This window comes from Salvelinus sp. IW2-2015, linkage group LG35 (genome assembly GCF_002910315.2).
Source record: "Salvelinus sp. IW2-2015 linkage group LG35, ASM291031v2, whole genome shotgun sequence".
Classification (NCBI taxonomy): Eukaryota; Metazoa; Chordata; class Actinopteri; order Salmoniformes; family Salmonidae; genus Salvelinus; species Salvelinus sp. IW2-2015.
Genome location: NC_036874.1, coordinates 6,663,033 through 6,676,398, shown reverse-complemented (window position 1 = coordinate 6,676,398; position 13,366 = coordinate 6,663,033). Strand labels below are relative to the sequence as shown.

Genomic DNA, 13,366 nt, shown 5'->3' with positions numbered 1-13,366 from the left:
AAGAATGTGAAAATGTTCAGAATGCTAGTTAGAGAGAGTGATGTTATTTCAGCTTTTATTTTTCATCACATTCCAGTGGGTCAGACGTTACATACATCAATAGTATTTGGTAGCATTGCCTTTAAATTGTTTTAACTTGGGTCAAAGTTTCAGGTAGCCTTCCACAAGCTTCCCACAATAAGTTGGGTGAATTCTTGGCCCATTCTCTTGACAGAGCTGGTGTAACTGACTCAGGTTTGAGGCCTCCTTGCTTGAACATGCTTTCAGTTCTGCCCACAGATTTTCCTATAGGATTGAGGTCAGGGCTTTGTGATGGCCACTCCAATACCTTGACCTTGTTGTCCTTAAGCCATTTTTCCACGAATTCCATTGCCGATTTGGAAACCCATTTGCGACAAAGCTTTAACTTCCTGACTGATGTCTTGAGATGTTGCTTCAATATATCCACATCATTTTCCTCCTCATGATGCCATCTATTTGTGTGAAGTGCACCAGTCCCTCCTGCAGCAAAGCACCCCCACAACATGATGCTGCCCCCGCTGCTTCAACGGTTGGGATGGTGTCTTCAGCTTGCAAGCTCCCCTTTTTCCTCCAAACATATGATGGTCATTATGGCCAACAGTTCTATTTTTGTTTCATCAGACCAGATGACATTTCTCCAAAAAGTACGATCTTGTCCCCATGTGCAGTTGCAAACCGTAGTCTGGCTTTTTTTATTGCGGTTTTGGAGCAGTGGCTTCTTCCTTGCTGAGTGGCCTTTCAGGTTATGTCGATATATGACTCGTTTTTACCTGTGGATATAGATACTTTTGTACCTGTTTCCTCCAGCATCTTCACAAGGTCCTTTGCTGTTCTGGGATTGATTGCACTTTTCCACCATAGTACGTTCATTTCTAGGAGACAGAACGCGTCTCCTCCTGAGCGGTATGACGGCTGCGTGGTCCCATGGTGTTTATACTTGCGTACTATTGTTTGTACAGATAACGTGGTACCTTAGGCATTTGGAAATTGCTCCCAAGGATGAACCACACTTGGAGGTCTACAATTTTTTTCTAGGTCTTGGCTAATTACTTTTTATTTTCCCATGATGTCAAGCAGAGGCACTGAGTTTGAAGGTAGGCCTTGAAATACATCCACAGGCACACCTCCAATTGCCTCAAAGATGTCAATTAGCCTATCAGAATCTTCTTAAGGCCATGACATAATTTTCTGGAATTCTCCAAGCTGTTTAAAGGCACAGTCAACTTAGTGTATGTAAACTTCTGACCCACTGGAATTGTGATACAGTGAAATAATCTATCTGTCTGTAAACAATTGTTTGGAAAAATACTTGTGGTCATGCACAACGTAGATGTCCTAACCGACTTGCCAAAACTTAGTTTGTTAACAAAGAAATTTGTGGATGGTTGAAATACAGAATTTTAATGACTCTTGTATGTAAACTTCCGACTTTAACTGTATATAGCCACCACCCCCCAACTTTCTTTACGATCAGTCACCCAGCGACAATGTTCGTTTTCTCCAGAGTTCAGTAAAGTCAGATGCACAAAGCAATACCACAAAAATTGTCATTTTCTCAGAGAGTGTAAGAAATAGAGGCCAAGGAGAAGGTAAGGGGAGGAGAGGACATGTGTGTGTGTGTATTTCTGGGTGTGGGGTCCATTGAGAAAAAGGTTGGGGATTGTGAGCTGCCTCTGACAGCCAGGCGGAGAGCGAGGAGGAGCAGCTTGGACGAGACACTCCGCGGAGGGAAAGCTGAAGAAATAACTCAGGCCAGCCAGAGATAGGATTACTTGGTAAACTTCAAATAAAGAAGTGCAAATAGTGTTTTTATTTTATCTGAGTTGAGGGAGAACAAGCGATCTTTACACCAGCAAAACCAAATGGTTTGCACTACACAACAAGGACATTGTGGATTTACTCAACCATAAATGAATAGGTTAATTAGTAGGTTCAAATCTACTAGTCACAGACCAACGACTTGACATCTGCCATCTTGATTTCTGCATATGGAACCTATGGAACCTATCCGATTTTTCTTCAGCATAGTGAATATGCATGAAATTATCTCAATCATATTATGAATGTGATGGGTTTTAAGAGGAAATGACTAAAGGGAAAGTGGTTAAGGGGATTTTCTATCAGAAGTAGTTTGCCTTGGGTACTTACTCGATAGAAAATCACCTTAAAGCCGTTGCGATATTTGCTAACTTGCCGCCTTTTAGCAATACATCCTCTCTCTTCCTCTTAAGAGAGCCACATTCAACAAAATTCACACACTAATGAATAGTCTCTTAGCATACTAAGACTTTCCCCGAGAGCTATATGGACCGCTGGGAGCCAGATAGGTACTTAACGCGAACCGGACTAAGAATGCGGGTGGAGTCGTTTCTTCTCTTGCTAGACAAAAGCGGGTGCTTGCTGCTGCCGACCCAAGCCAGGATTTTTTGGTTCCCAAACGCCATGTCTTTTGAGGACGCCTGTGTGTGGGTAATGGATGATCTCCGTATGTGTATTTCCCCACCGTAAAGCATGGAGGAGGTGTTGTAATGGTGCTTAACCAGCCATGTCTTAACCACACAAGCCACCATTGACCACGCGCACACACACACACACACACTGTGAGCTGCATGTTTCACAAAACCACCTCCTCACATTCAGCCTCTCTCTCCTCTGTCATACTCTCAGGCATCCCGAGGGTGGCCCAGTGTAAGTTCTCCCTGCCCCTCCGTCTGGTCTGCTGCCCCTCCGCCCCCTCCAAGAACGCCAAGTACAAGATCACCGTGGATACYAACAAACCACCGGTCAACCTCAGCGAGGTCTTCCCAGGTAACAGACCATAGAGATCTACCTGAGTCACCCCAGAACCTGGTTTGTACCATAGATATCTACATGACCTGTTCTCCACTGGTTCCCTGTACACCCAGGGATAGAGAGAGAGWGGTGTTCCGTGAGGATAGTGGTTAAGTTTTAAGTMTGCTTGTCTTCGATAGTGTCAACTGCATGACAGTGAGTGACATGTATTTGCCCTGGAATGGAGAGTGAGTGGTATGTATTGATGCTGTTGATAGTGTTAGTGGGAATCTAGTCTACCTGCTGTTGGTGAGCAGGTCTCAGCCCTGGGAAGCAGCTCTGACTATCAGTCATTATCTGRAGCTGGGCATGGCGTCTCCTACCACACAGGACCCCTGTCCCAGATTAGATGCATGAAGATTGTGTGCGTGCGTGCGCACGGCTCTGTGGGCAGATAAAGAACAATATGATGTGCTCTCTTCACCTTGGCTGGCGTCCTGAGGAGAGATAAGCTGCCATATCTCTGTCTGACATCCCACCACTGGAGACCCCACTGTACTGGTCCCTGAGAACCTCAGAGACAGTGTGTGTGGTAGGGAWCCCATACCATATCTCTGCCTGACATCCCACCACTAGAGTCCACACTGTACTGGTCCGTGAGAACGTTAAGTCTGTGTGTGAATAATGGGTCATTGTGGTGTTTCAGGGGACCGTTTTCATTTATGTGCCATAATCAGATATCTGTATTCTTAATCAATGAACTCTAGTTCCTATTGTTCTCACTAAATGTCCCTCTCTGTGTTGTAGACTTTCTGGAAAAGTCTGAGGACAAGGAGGGAAACGCTCTGGCCTTCCACTTCCTCTCAGGGCCCAGAGTCACTGTACTGGCCTCCAAGACCTCCCGTGAGTACACACACGCGCAGCATCCTCTAGCACTTGGTTGATGTGGAGTTGAGCTTTCTCTACCTCTCCCTTTCTCTCCCCCCCCTCCCTTCTACCCTCTCCAGAGCGCTACCGTATCCAGAGTGAGAGTTTCGAGGACATCTGGCTGGTGGTTAAGGAACTGGTGCAGCGCTTCGACCGCCACTTTGCCAAGCAGGGAGTCAAAGACTTCAGAAACAGCTTTGCAGGCCCTATACCTCTGGCTGAGTACTTTGAGACTGTCGACCACCACTTTGAGGTGTGTAATGAACACAGACACACAGTCACACACACATACATGTGTTGTGTTTCTAGGTACAGCTTTTGTCTGCAGTATTAGAAAAACATTGTGTGTGTGTGCGTGTGTGTACATGTAGCTGCGTGTGAGTGCAGAGAAGTACCAGGACCTCCTGTCAGAGCGGGCGGTCCAGTTCAGAGCCATCCAACGCCGTCTCCTGACCCGCTTCAAAGGACAAGACCCCCGCCCCCCTACAGAACCTAGACACACTTGATGGAGCGGCACCTACGCCCAGGCGTCAGGACACACACACAGTAGACCAGGACACTTCAGCAGTGCACATAGCATTAGAAACATGATGAGAGTCGTCTCTCCCCTCCCTTCTCCCTCTTCTTTTGTGAGGTGTTGTTTTTCACCTACCTCACACCGTATGGTGATTTACACACACACACACACAACACACACCACACACACACCACACACACACACACACACACCACACAGATAATGAGATAACTATGTGTGCATTACAAGAGTGATAGGCCTACACTGCAGATTTATGCACTTCCTGCTACTACTGAGGTGCTAGCTCCCACCTATGGTATACTTATAGCAGACATTCTGCTAACATTGTAGAATAATAGTGAAGACATCAAAAGTATGAAGTAACACATATGGAATCATGTAGTAACCAAAAAAGTGTTCAACAAATCAAATATATTCTATATTGAGATCTTCAAATAGCCACCCTTTGTCTTGATGACAGCTTTGCACACTCTTGGCATTCTCTCAACCAGCTTCATGAGGTAGTCACCTGGAATGCATTTCAATTAACAGGTGTGGTTTCTTTAACTTCATTTGTGGAATTTCTTTCCTTCTTAATCTGTTTGAGCCAATCAGTTTGTTGTGAAATGTAGGGGTGGGTATACAGAAGATAGCCCTATTTGGTAAAAGACTAACTCCATATTATGACAAGAACAGCTCAAATAAGCGAAGATAAACGATTGTCCATCATTACTTAAGACATGAAGGTCAGTCAGTACGGAAAATGTCAAGTGCATTCGCAAAAGCCATCAAGCGCTATGATGAAACTGGCTCTCATGAGGACCACCACAGGAATGGAAGCCCAGAGTTACCTCTGCTGACAGAGATAAGTTCATTAGAGTTACCAGCCTCAGAAATTGCAGCCCAAATAAATGCTTTACAGAGTTCAAGTAACAGACACATCTCAACATCAACTGTTCAGAGGAGACGGTGTGAATCAGGCCTTCATGGTCCAATTGCTGCTAAGAAACCACTACTAAAGGACACCAATAATAAGAAGAGACTTGCTTGGGCCAAGAAACATGAGCAATGGACATTTGACTGGTGGAAATGTGTCCTTTGGTCTGGAGTCCAAATTGGAGATTTTTGGTTCCAACCGCCGTGTCTTTGTGAGACGCAGAGTAGGTGAACGGATGTTCTCCGCAAGTGTATTTCCCGCCGTAAAGCATGGAGGAGGTGGTGTTATGGTGTGGGGGTGCTTTGCTGGTGACACTGTCTGTGATTTATTTAGAATTCAAGACACACTTAACCAGCATGGCTACCACAGCATTCTGCAGCGATACGCCATCCCATCTGGTTTGGGCTTAGTGGGATACACCGTCCCATCTGGTTTGGGCTCATTTGTTTTTCAACAGGACAATGACCCAACACACCTCCAGGCTGTGTAAGGGCTATTTTACCAAGAWGGAGAGTGATGGAGTGCTGCATCAGATGACCTAGCCTCCACAATCCCCCGGCCTTAACCAAATTGAGATGGTTTGGGATGAGTTGGACCGCAGAGTGAAGGGGGGGGGGGAGAGGAGTCCTTCCTTTTTAAATGATGATTAAACAAAGAAACCTCATTAGAAACCTCTATGGTTCAGAGTGTGTGTTGGGAGTGTGGGACAGTGTGTTTGTGGTGTCATTATACTGTGTGTGTGTGTGTGTGTTTGCCTTGATTTGAAGTTCCCATTGTGAGTGTGTGATGATGTGTGTGTGTGTGATGATGTGTCGGGTGATGAGTTCCAACTGTGTGTGGATTACTGTATTAGTTCTTTGTGAGTGTGCCTTTTGAGTGGTGTAGACTGTCTGACGTTGAAAAGTGATGGTCCCTTGCCGTCACTGTTTACAGTAGGSGCTCGTTTGGTGAGGCACTCTTTAACGCTGTTCATTAGCTCTCTTATGGCTCTGGGAGTGGGTGACATCATGACATCATTAGATATTTAATGTGTCAGTACTTAACCATTACTCTTATCTGAGTAGAACCATGCAGAGCTCACACTGTAGATCCACTCCCCATAAGGTCCACTACGAGGTGTACTCATACCCTCACCATGAGGATCAAAACTGGTACAAAACGGGTACAGTTTTAAAGGGACACTTACCTTACAAACTGGGATCAGTGTTCAAGTTTTGTTGCCGGTGAAGGGTCCAACGTTCACTTTTTTTTCTCACTGGCCCGATTTGGGCAAGGTGGCCAAAAATCTACTGTCCTGAACTGAATTTCTACTGGTGTAGTTTTTAAATTCATTGGGGGTCATGCAGGCCCTTTAGGTTGACATGTTGTTTCTTCTCTATATCCAGCTATTAATAGGCTACATTTRGTTAATTTTGAATAGGGATGGGTACTCTTAAATAATTTCACTATTCAAATAATGTAATGAAMGTTTTTKGGGTGATATTCGGATAGTCGAAATACATGTTCTAAAATAGTTTTTATTAAACTTGCGAACTTGCTTACTACGCAGCCTGTGCGACTTGGGAGGATAGGTGCCGCTCTTCCCGGTGAGTTTGACACAGTAGGGAGAGGAAGAAAGGGTAGCCATACAGACTCGTGCTAATTAGACAAACTTCTAGATGCCATAGCTTATCTATTGTTCCATCTGGTAGTGCCTGTCTTGACTGCATCAAATTGATGTTAAGAAGCTAGCTATGTTAGCCAGCTAGGTAGCTCGCTACCTAGACTAATTGAGGAGATTTTACTGGGCTTTCTGTCCTTAGGTACAACAACTACATGCAGATTGGTCCTTCTCATTTAACTAACTTAATTCCATAATTTTAATTCCATCTGGCATTGATTAGAGATCTCTCACGTTGCTCGCTTGCTACACATGGAGTTGACTGTAGACTGTGCCACTTTTATTGGGCAACAATAATAACAAACGTGTGAAACCCGTAGGCCTGCTGTAGAAGCATATATGTCTTTTTTACGGAGCGCACGTCATAAAAACTACGTTTTAGAAGTTTGGTGTTTTATTGAATTAAGTATTTCAAATGTCATGGYATATCATTGTGTGTAGCATGGATCATTTCATTTCATTTWGACAAAGCCTTTTATTGTTCAAATTGGCCTATGAGTATTATTTATTTTTGTATGAATACTCTCGCAAGTATTCGAATACTAACAACCGTTCAGATATTAGAATATTAAAATAACCAGGCCCATCCCCTAACTATAATATGTATTAAAAACCTGTGTAATATATTTTAGCAATGTAAGKCATTGTATTAATTGCATACATTTTTGTTTCTAAAGTATGTCGTTTTGACAATGTTGTTCGTGGCAGATATCTGTCTAAATGCACTGCATGTCCCAGTGCCAGCTAATGCTATTAATATATCGGTGTCTCTTTGTTTCGCTAATGCTAGTTGATGCTGTCTCAGCRCTGCTGCCAGTCCCTTAGCATTACTAGAGCCTGGAGTGATTCTCTCTATACAGTATTACTCTCTAGTCTGTCTAATGTGCTCCGGTGTCAGTCAGTCCCGCTTCCCGCCAGTGCCTGCCACCCACCGTTGATTCGGGAAGTTTCTGACACTTTATACGTGCTGTAATGTATACACGCACCCAATAATGGACGCTATCGACGGTCTACTAGGAAGAGTGATGCACGCGTCAAATAAATTATTCATATCTCTGGGTGGGTATGGGTTATATAGCCCTTCTGAAGGTCTGTGAGCTATGGTGGTTCTCACAAACTCAGCGCTTTAGTTACGACAGGGGTTGTCAGTCATGAGTCTTCATCTTTTGACATGCCAAATGTGATTGTAAATGACGGGGGTTAAAAGTTGTTTTTAGCTACAGTACATGTCTTATTGTGCTTAGTCAGGGATAGTACACTCAAATGACAAWTTTGCCTAATATTATGGATACCAAGAAAGTAGTCTGTGGACCCAGARACTCAGCAAGTGGTAAATGAGGTGCATGTGTACTTTGGATGAACTAAGTGCAGCATCATCGAATGTCAGATTGGTAAATATTATGCATCTTATCTGTGGTCAGGCTGGGCTGTCGGTTAGGAGACTTGCCCTCATTAATGCATGTTGTTTGTCATTGAGAGAACAGAGAGATACTGTGAGAGGCCTGTGTGATTTTTCTGGTCTMGTGTACATTCATATAGAGGRGGATAATATTTCCTTTGTTCATTATTTCCTCATCTCTTCCTCCTATATTTTATTCATGAAGGCCAGATGTGGCCTGCTCTATAATGTGTATGTGAGCTGGCCAGAGGTGTCTGTTTCCTCCACTTTTTATTCTCACTACTTTAAAAAAACGTTACTCATCCTGGCCCAATGGTTTATAGTTCAGCCTGGCTCACCCTTTAACTCTCTGTTTGATTAATCTGTGGCAGGTATGGAGAGGTTAGCCAGAGTGCTATCTTAGCCTAGCCTTAGCATTCCTGTTTTTCTCCTCTGCTGTTGATCTCTGAGCGAAAGCACACTGCTGTCACTCGGGACCAGGAAAGACGTTTCTGGGTGGGGGGATGCAGAGGGGAAGGAGGGTGGGATGAGTGAGGGGGAWAGCCCGGCAAGACGTTTCAATAAATATAAATATTTGCCCAGTGTTTATCTCAGGTAAAATGGCCACCGTKTTAGCGTTATCGCGCTATCCTAGCGGGCCGGGGCACTAGCTGTCTGGGAGCTGAGTTTGAGTTGAGCAGAGGCTCTCTGTAATTAGCAGTTCAAAAGCAGGAGGTGGGACGCTTTAGTTTTGACTGACAGTCCGCTCGGGGGCCTCTCGTTCCAGTAATGGAGGCTTCTCTCAGACAGCGGCTGATTTATCTGTGCCCAAATGGAGCGCTAAACACGGCTTAACACAGATCCCACTGTGTACGTGAGGCCCTCGCGATTAATGGCTGGGGCTCTCTCTGAGCGCTGTGTGTGTGTCCATTTGAATTGTGTAAATGTGTGTTTCCTCAGTAAAATACCCCGGGGTCAGGAAAAAAAGGAGAAACAGAGGAACTCCCTCAGGTCCCCCTGACCTTTCATCTGCTACGCAAACACAGACCGCACCTGAGAGACTGCMTTTCAAACTGGCCTTCGAACACACAGACACAGGATAAATGAACAKACAGCCTACCCATCATGCACATTTAGGAGTCACTGGGGCCGCCCTCTATGAATGTCTACCATATCAATGAATGACTGTCTTTCATATAGCTGACTGACATATAGGCATGTGTGGGGGACAGATAGAGTGATTGATATAGAGGAGTGTGTGTGTGACACAGTCAAGCCTCTGGAAAAGCCTGTCTTTATAAATGTGATGTCATATGGAAACCAGTGTTGTGTGKAGATAGTCTTGTTACTGCTGGGAGATCATTCTTATGGTCRTCTCGTAAAAATGTCTGAAGATGGGCATATCAGGGTACTCCTGTAGGATTTAACATTTTCGTTGCAAGGCCCATAAATAAATACCTTTCTATGTACAATACATTGATATATTATTTAAATCAATGTTAAAAAAAGTATAGAAAGAGATGGCAATATCAATGGTCATGGAGACCCACACCTCTGTACTGTATGCATACATAGAGCAGTGCCATTTAGGATGTAACCTAGTCTGTGTGGCATCCACTCTTTTACATCATAGATATTTGAAACCTAGTCTTTTGGGGCTAATTCCTCATGGATCATGGCCAGACAGAGATCAGCCTCTGGCATTAAATACTGTGTCACTTCCTGTACCTCTTGGGTCAGAAGAATGTCATCATGAAAAAGGCTTTTGTTTGCTTACACCCAGTCTAGAGAAGGCACTGTTTAGTATCTTAAGTGGTGTCTGTGACCAGATACTCAGAGAAATATCTATGATGTAAAAGAGTGGATGCCACACAGACTAGGTTACGTCCTAGATGGCACCCTATTCCCTATTTAGTGCACTACATAATGAATAAAGTTCCATTTGGGACACCGATTAGGGGTGCKTGCGTGTTTGTGTGCGTCGTCTCCTGCCCCCTCAGGCCATACACAGCAGGAGGGAGAGAGGAGAAGGCGTGGGACTGGGGTGCTTTATCTAAGAATGTCAAATCCYTGAGAGGAGCCACAGCAAAGCCCATCTCTGCCAGTCTGCACAATCCCCTCACACACACACACCACCCTCCTTCCCTGTTCCCATGGAGAAGGCCCAGGTGTTTGCCCAAAGGCAGATAGAGATGGGGGTTAGAGGAGGTCTGGGGTGTACAGTACTGTACCTACTTGTAATGCTTCTGTCTGTGGGACTCCCCTGGGTGTGGTGGACTTTTATCACAAATGTGTCTGGGTCTATTACTGGTGAGGGAGAGCGAGCCACCCACCCCTGTCCTCTTCTCCTTTCCTTCATGACCACATGAGATGAAATCAAAGGCGTGTCAGTCAATCCAGTTCTAGTGTTTTCAATTAAATCTGTTTCATTGTGCCATTGCATGTGACTATGTAAAACCTGTTAGAACATAGATGGACATTGCCATACAGAACTACATAGCAGGATAGCCAGTTGAACAGCTTTCTTGGGGCTGTCTGGATATTTTAGAATGTTCAGTCCCTTGTTGCTTACCACATCGCATTCTACTCTGTTGCTTAGAACACAGCAGCCAGTAAATTAGCTAGCCATATTGGCTGGCCCACTAAGTGTCGTAGAGATTAGTCCAATAGAGAATAGTCCATTGTCTTTCCCCCTGGGCTTTATTAATCAAGGAATGTGTCATTTCCMRTCTATTCTATACAGTCTAGTTCTACAGTATGCCATTAGCCCAGAGTCATTTCCATGTGCTTTAATGACAAAATGGAATTTATCCAGGTTCCCTACACTTCCCTACGATCAACGGCTATCATTTCTCCAGTACGTTCTATGCTTTTGATTTCTTATCCCAAAGTAATTTTCCCTGCACTTAAACTAAACTGGGCCATTTTCCCAGTTCATTCTGTCCACTCTACATCTATGTCATTATCCCCTAGTGTGTTTTTCCTCTCCGGCTAAAGAATGTCATTTCTCCTCTCAGCGAGGGAGGGCTTAGCACATGCCACAGGCCCAGTGTTCCTCTGTGTTCCACAGGTTTAGAACCCTAATCTCATTGTGTCTGCTGAGTGGCTCTTAGCGGCCTGAGTGGAGAGGGGATTCCACACTGTAATGGAGCATGCCTTCTCCCACTGGTCCTTTGTTATTAGCCTCTGAGGTTAGCCACCAGCTAACGGGATTATTCACACGGCGTAATTAAAGTGAGAAGCACTCACACACACTCCTGTGCACCGGCAAGCACGCACGGACGGACGCACAAGCATAYACACACACCCTCGCCTCCATCACAGGTGCTCATTAGCCCCGGGCCCACAGAGGCTCGTTATTGGGGTCTTTTGGGGATGTCTCACCCTGATGTCTGTCCTACAGAGCTGGGCTTCAGGCGCCACTAAACCCCCTGATCTCYAGGAGGCCCTTGTCCTCTAGTCACACTTCGCTCACTCTCACTRTGCACTGTTTTCATTCAATTATATATTTTTGTTACCATATCATAAGTGTTATATTTGAGTCATATATTAACACTGAAGTGTAACACTGAAGTAGAATAAACCTCTGGCGCRCACACACAGTGTTGGCACCAGCAGTGTTTTCTCTCGCTCAGCTAGCACTCAGCTTTCCGTGTCACGGCCCTCTCCTCTTGATTCTGGGAATTCAATGGCAGGACCAGAGATACTTGGGGAACGGGTYAATGACTGTTTCTGAAAATATATACTGCTGGATAGTCTTCAGCAGATTGTGTGTCTACGTGCGTAATCAAACATTTGAACTGTGTGTATAGAGTTTTTCAGACAGCTGTTTTACCAAATGAATCCGTGTACATATGTATCAACAGACCGCTTGTGTTAAAGCTGTACATCATTTACCTCGTTGGCTTACCTCATTCACCTGTGTACCTGTTAGCTCCATCACGACAGTCCTCACTGACTTCCTAAGGGAAGCAATAGATTATGGGTGATGTTATGAAAGCGAAGCGCTTCAGTACAGTATGTGACCACACCACCTTCTCTCTCTGGGAGACACACACACACACACACACACACACACACACACACACAGTGCCAGTGGCTAGCAGCATTCTCCATCTCTTTCTTGAGAGATACATACATACATACATACATACATACATACATACATACATACATACATACAGTTGAAGTCGGAAGTTTACATACACTTAGGTTGGAGTCATTAAAACTTGTTTTTCAACCACTCCACAAATTTCTTGTTAACAAACTATTGTTTTGGAAGTCGTTTAGGACATCTGCTTTGTGCATGACAAAGTATTTTTCCAACAATTGTTTACAGACACATTATTTCACTTAAATTCACTGTATCCAATTCCATTGGGTCAGAAATGTACATACACTAAGTTGACTGTGCTTTAAACAGCTTGGAAAATTCCAGAAAATAATGTCATGGCTTTAGAAGCTTCTTCTAGTCAATTGGAGGTGTGCCTGTGGATGTATTTCAAGGCCTACCTTCAAATTCAGTGCCTCTTTGCTAGACATCATGAGAAAATCAAAAGAAATCAGCCAAGACCTCAGAAAAAAATTGTAGACCTCCACAAGTCTGGTTCATCCTTGGAGCAATTCAAATGCTTGAAGGTACCACGTTTATCTGTACAAACAATAGTAAGTAAGTATAAACACACCAATGGGACGCAGCCGTCATACCGCTCAGGAAGGAGACTCGTTCTGTCTCTAGAGATGAACGTACTTTGGTGGAAAGTGCAAATCAATCCAGAACAACAGCAAAGGACCTTGTAAGATGCTGGAGCAACAGGTACAAAAGTATCTATATCCACAGTAAAAAGAGTCCTATATCGACATAACCTGAAAGGCTGCTCAGCAAGGAAGAACCACTGCTCAAAACCGCCATAAAAAAGCCAGACTACGGTTTGCAACTGCACATGGTGAGCGAGTTCATTAGGAAGTGAATCGGCGATGTCGTACCCACAAGCAACTATTAAAACATTCCCAAACCAGAAACCGTGGATTGATGGCAGCATTCGCGCGGAACTGAAAGCGCGAACCACTGCTTTTATCAGGGCAAGGTGACCGGAAACATGCACGAATACAAACAGTGTAGCTATTCCCTCCGCAAGGCAATCAAACAAGCTA

General features: G+C 44.4%; 1 pseudogene; it reads left to right on the top strand.

The window, feature by feature from the left end:
- The window catches only part of LOC111958658 (protein PTHB1-like), a 185,452-nt pseudogene that overhangs the window by 72,645 nt on the left and 99,441 nt on the right, over window positions 1–13,366 (top strand).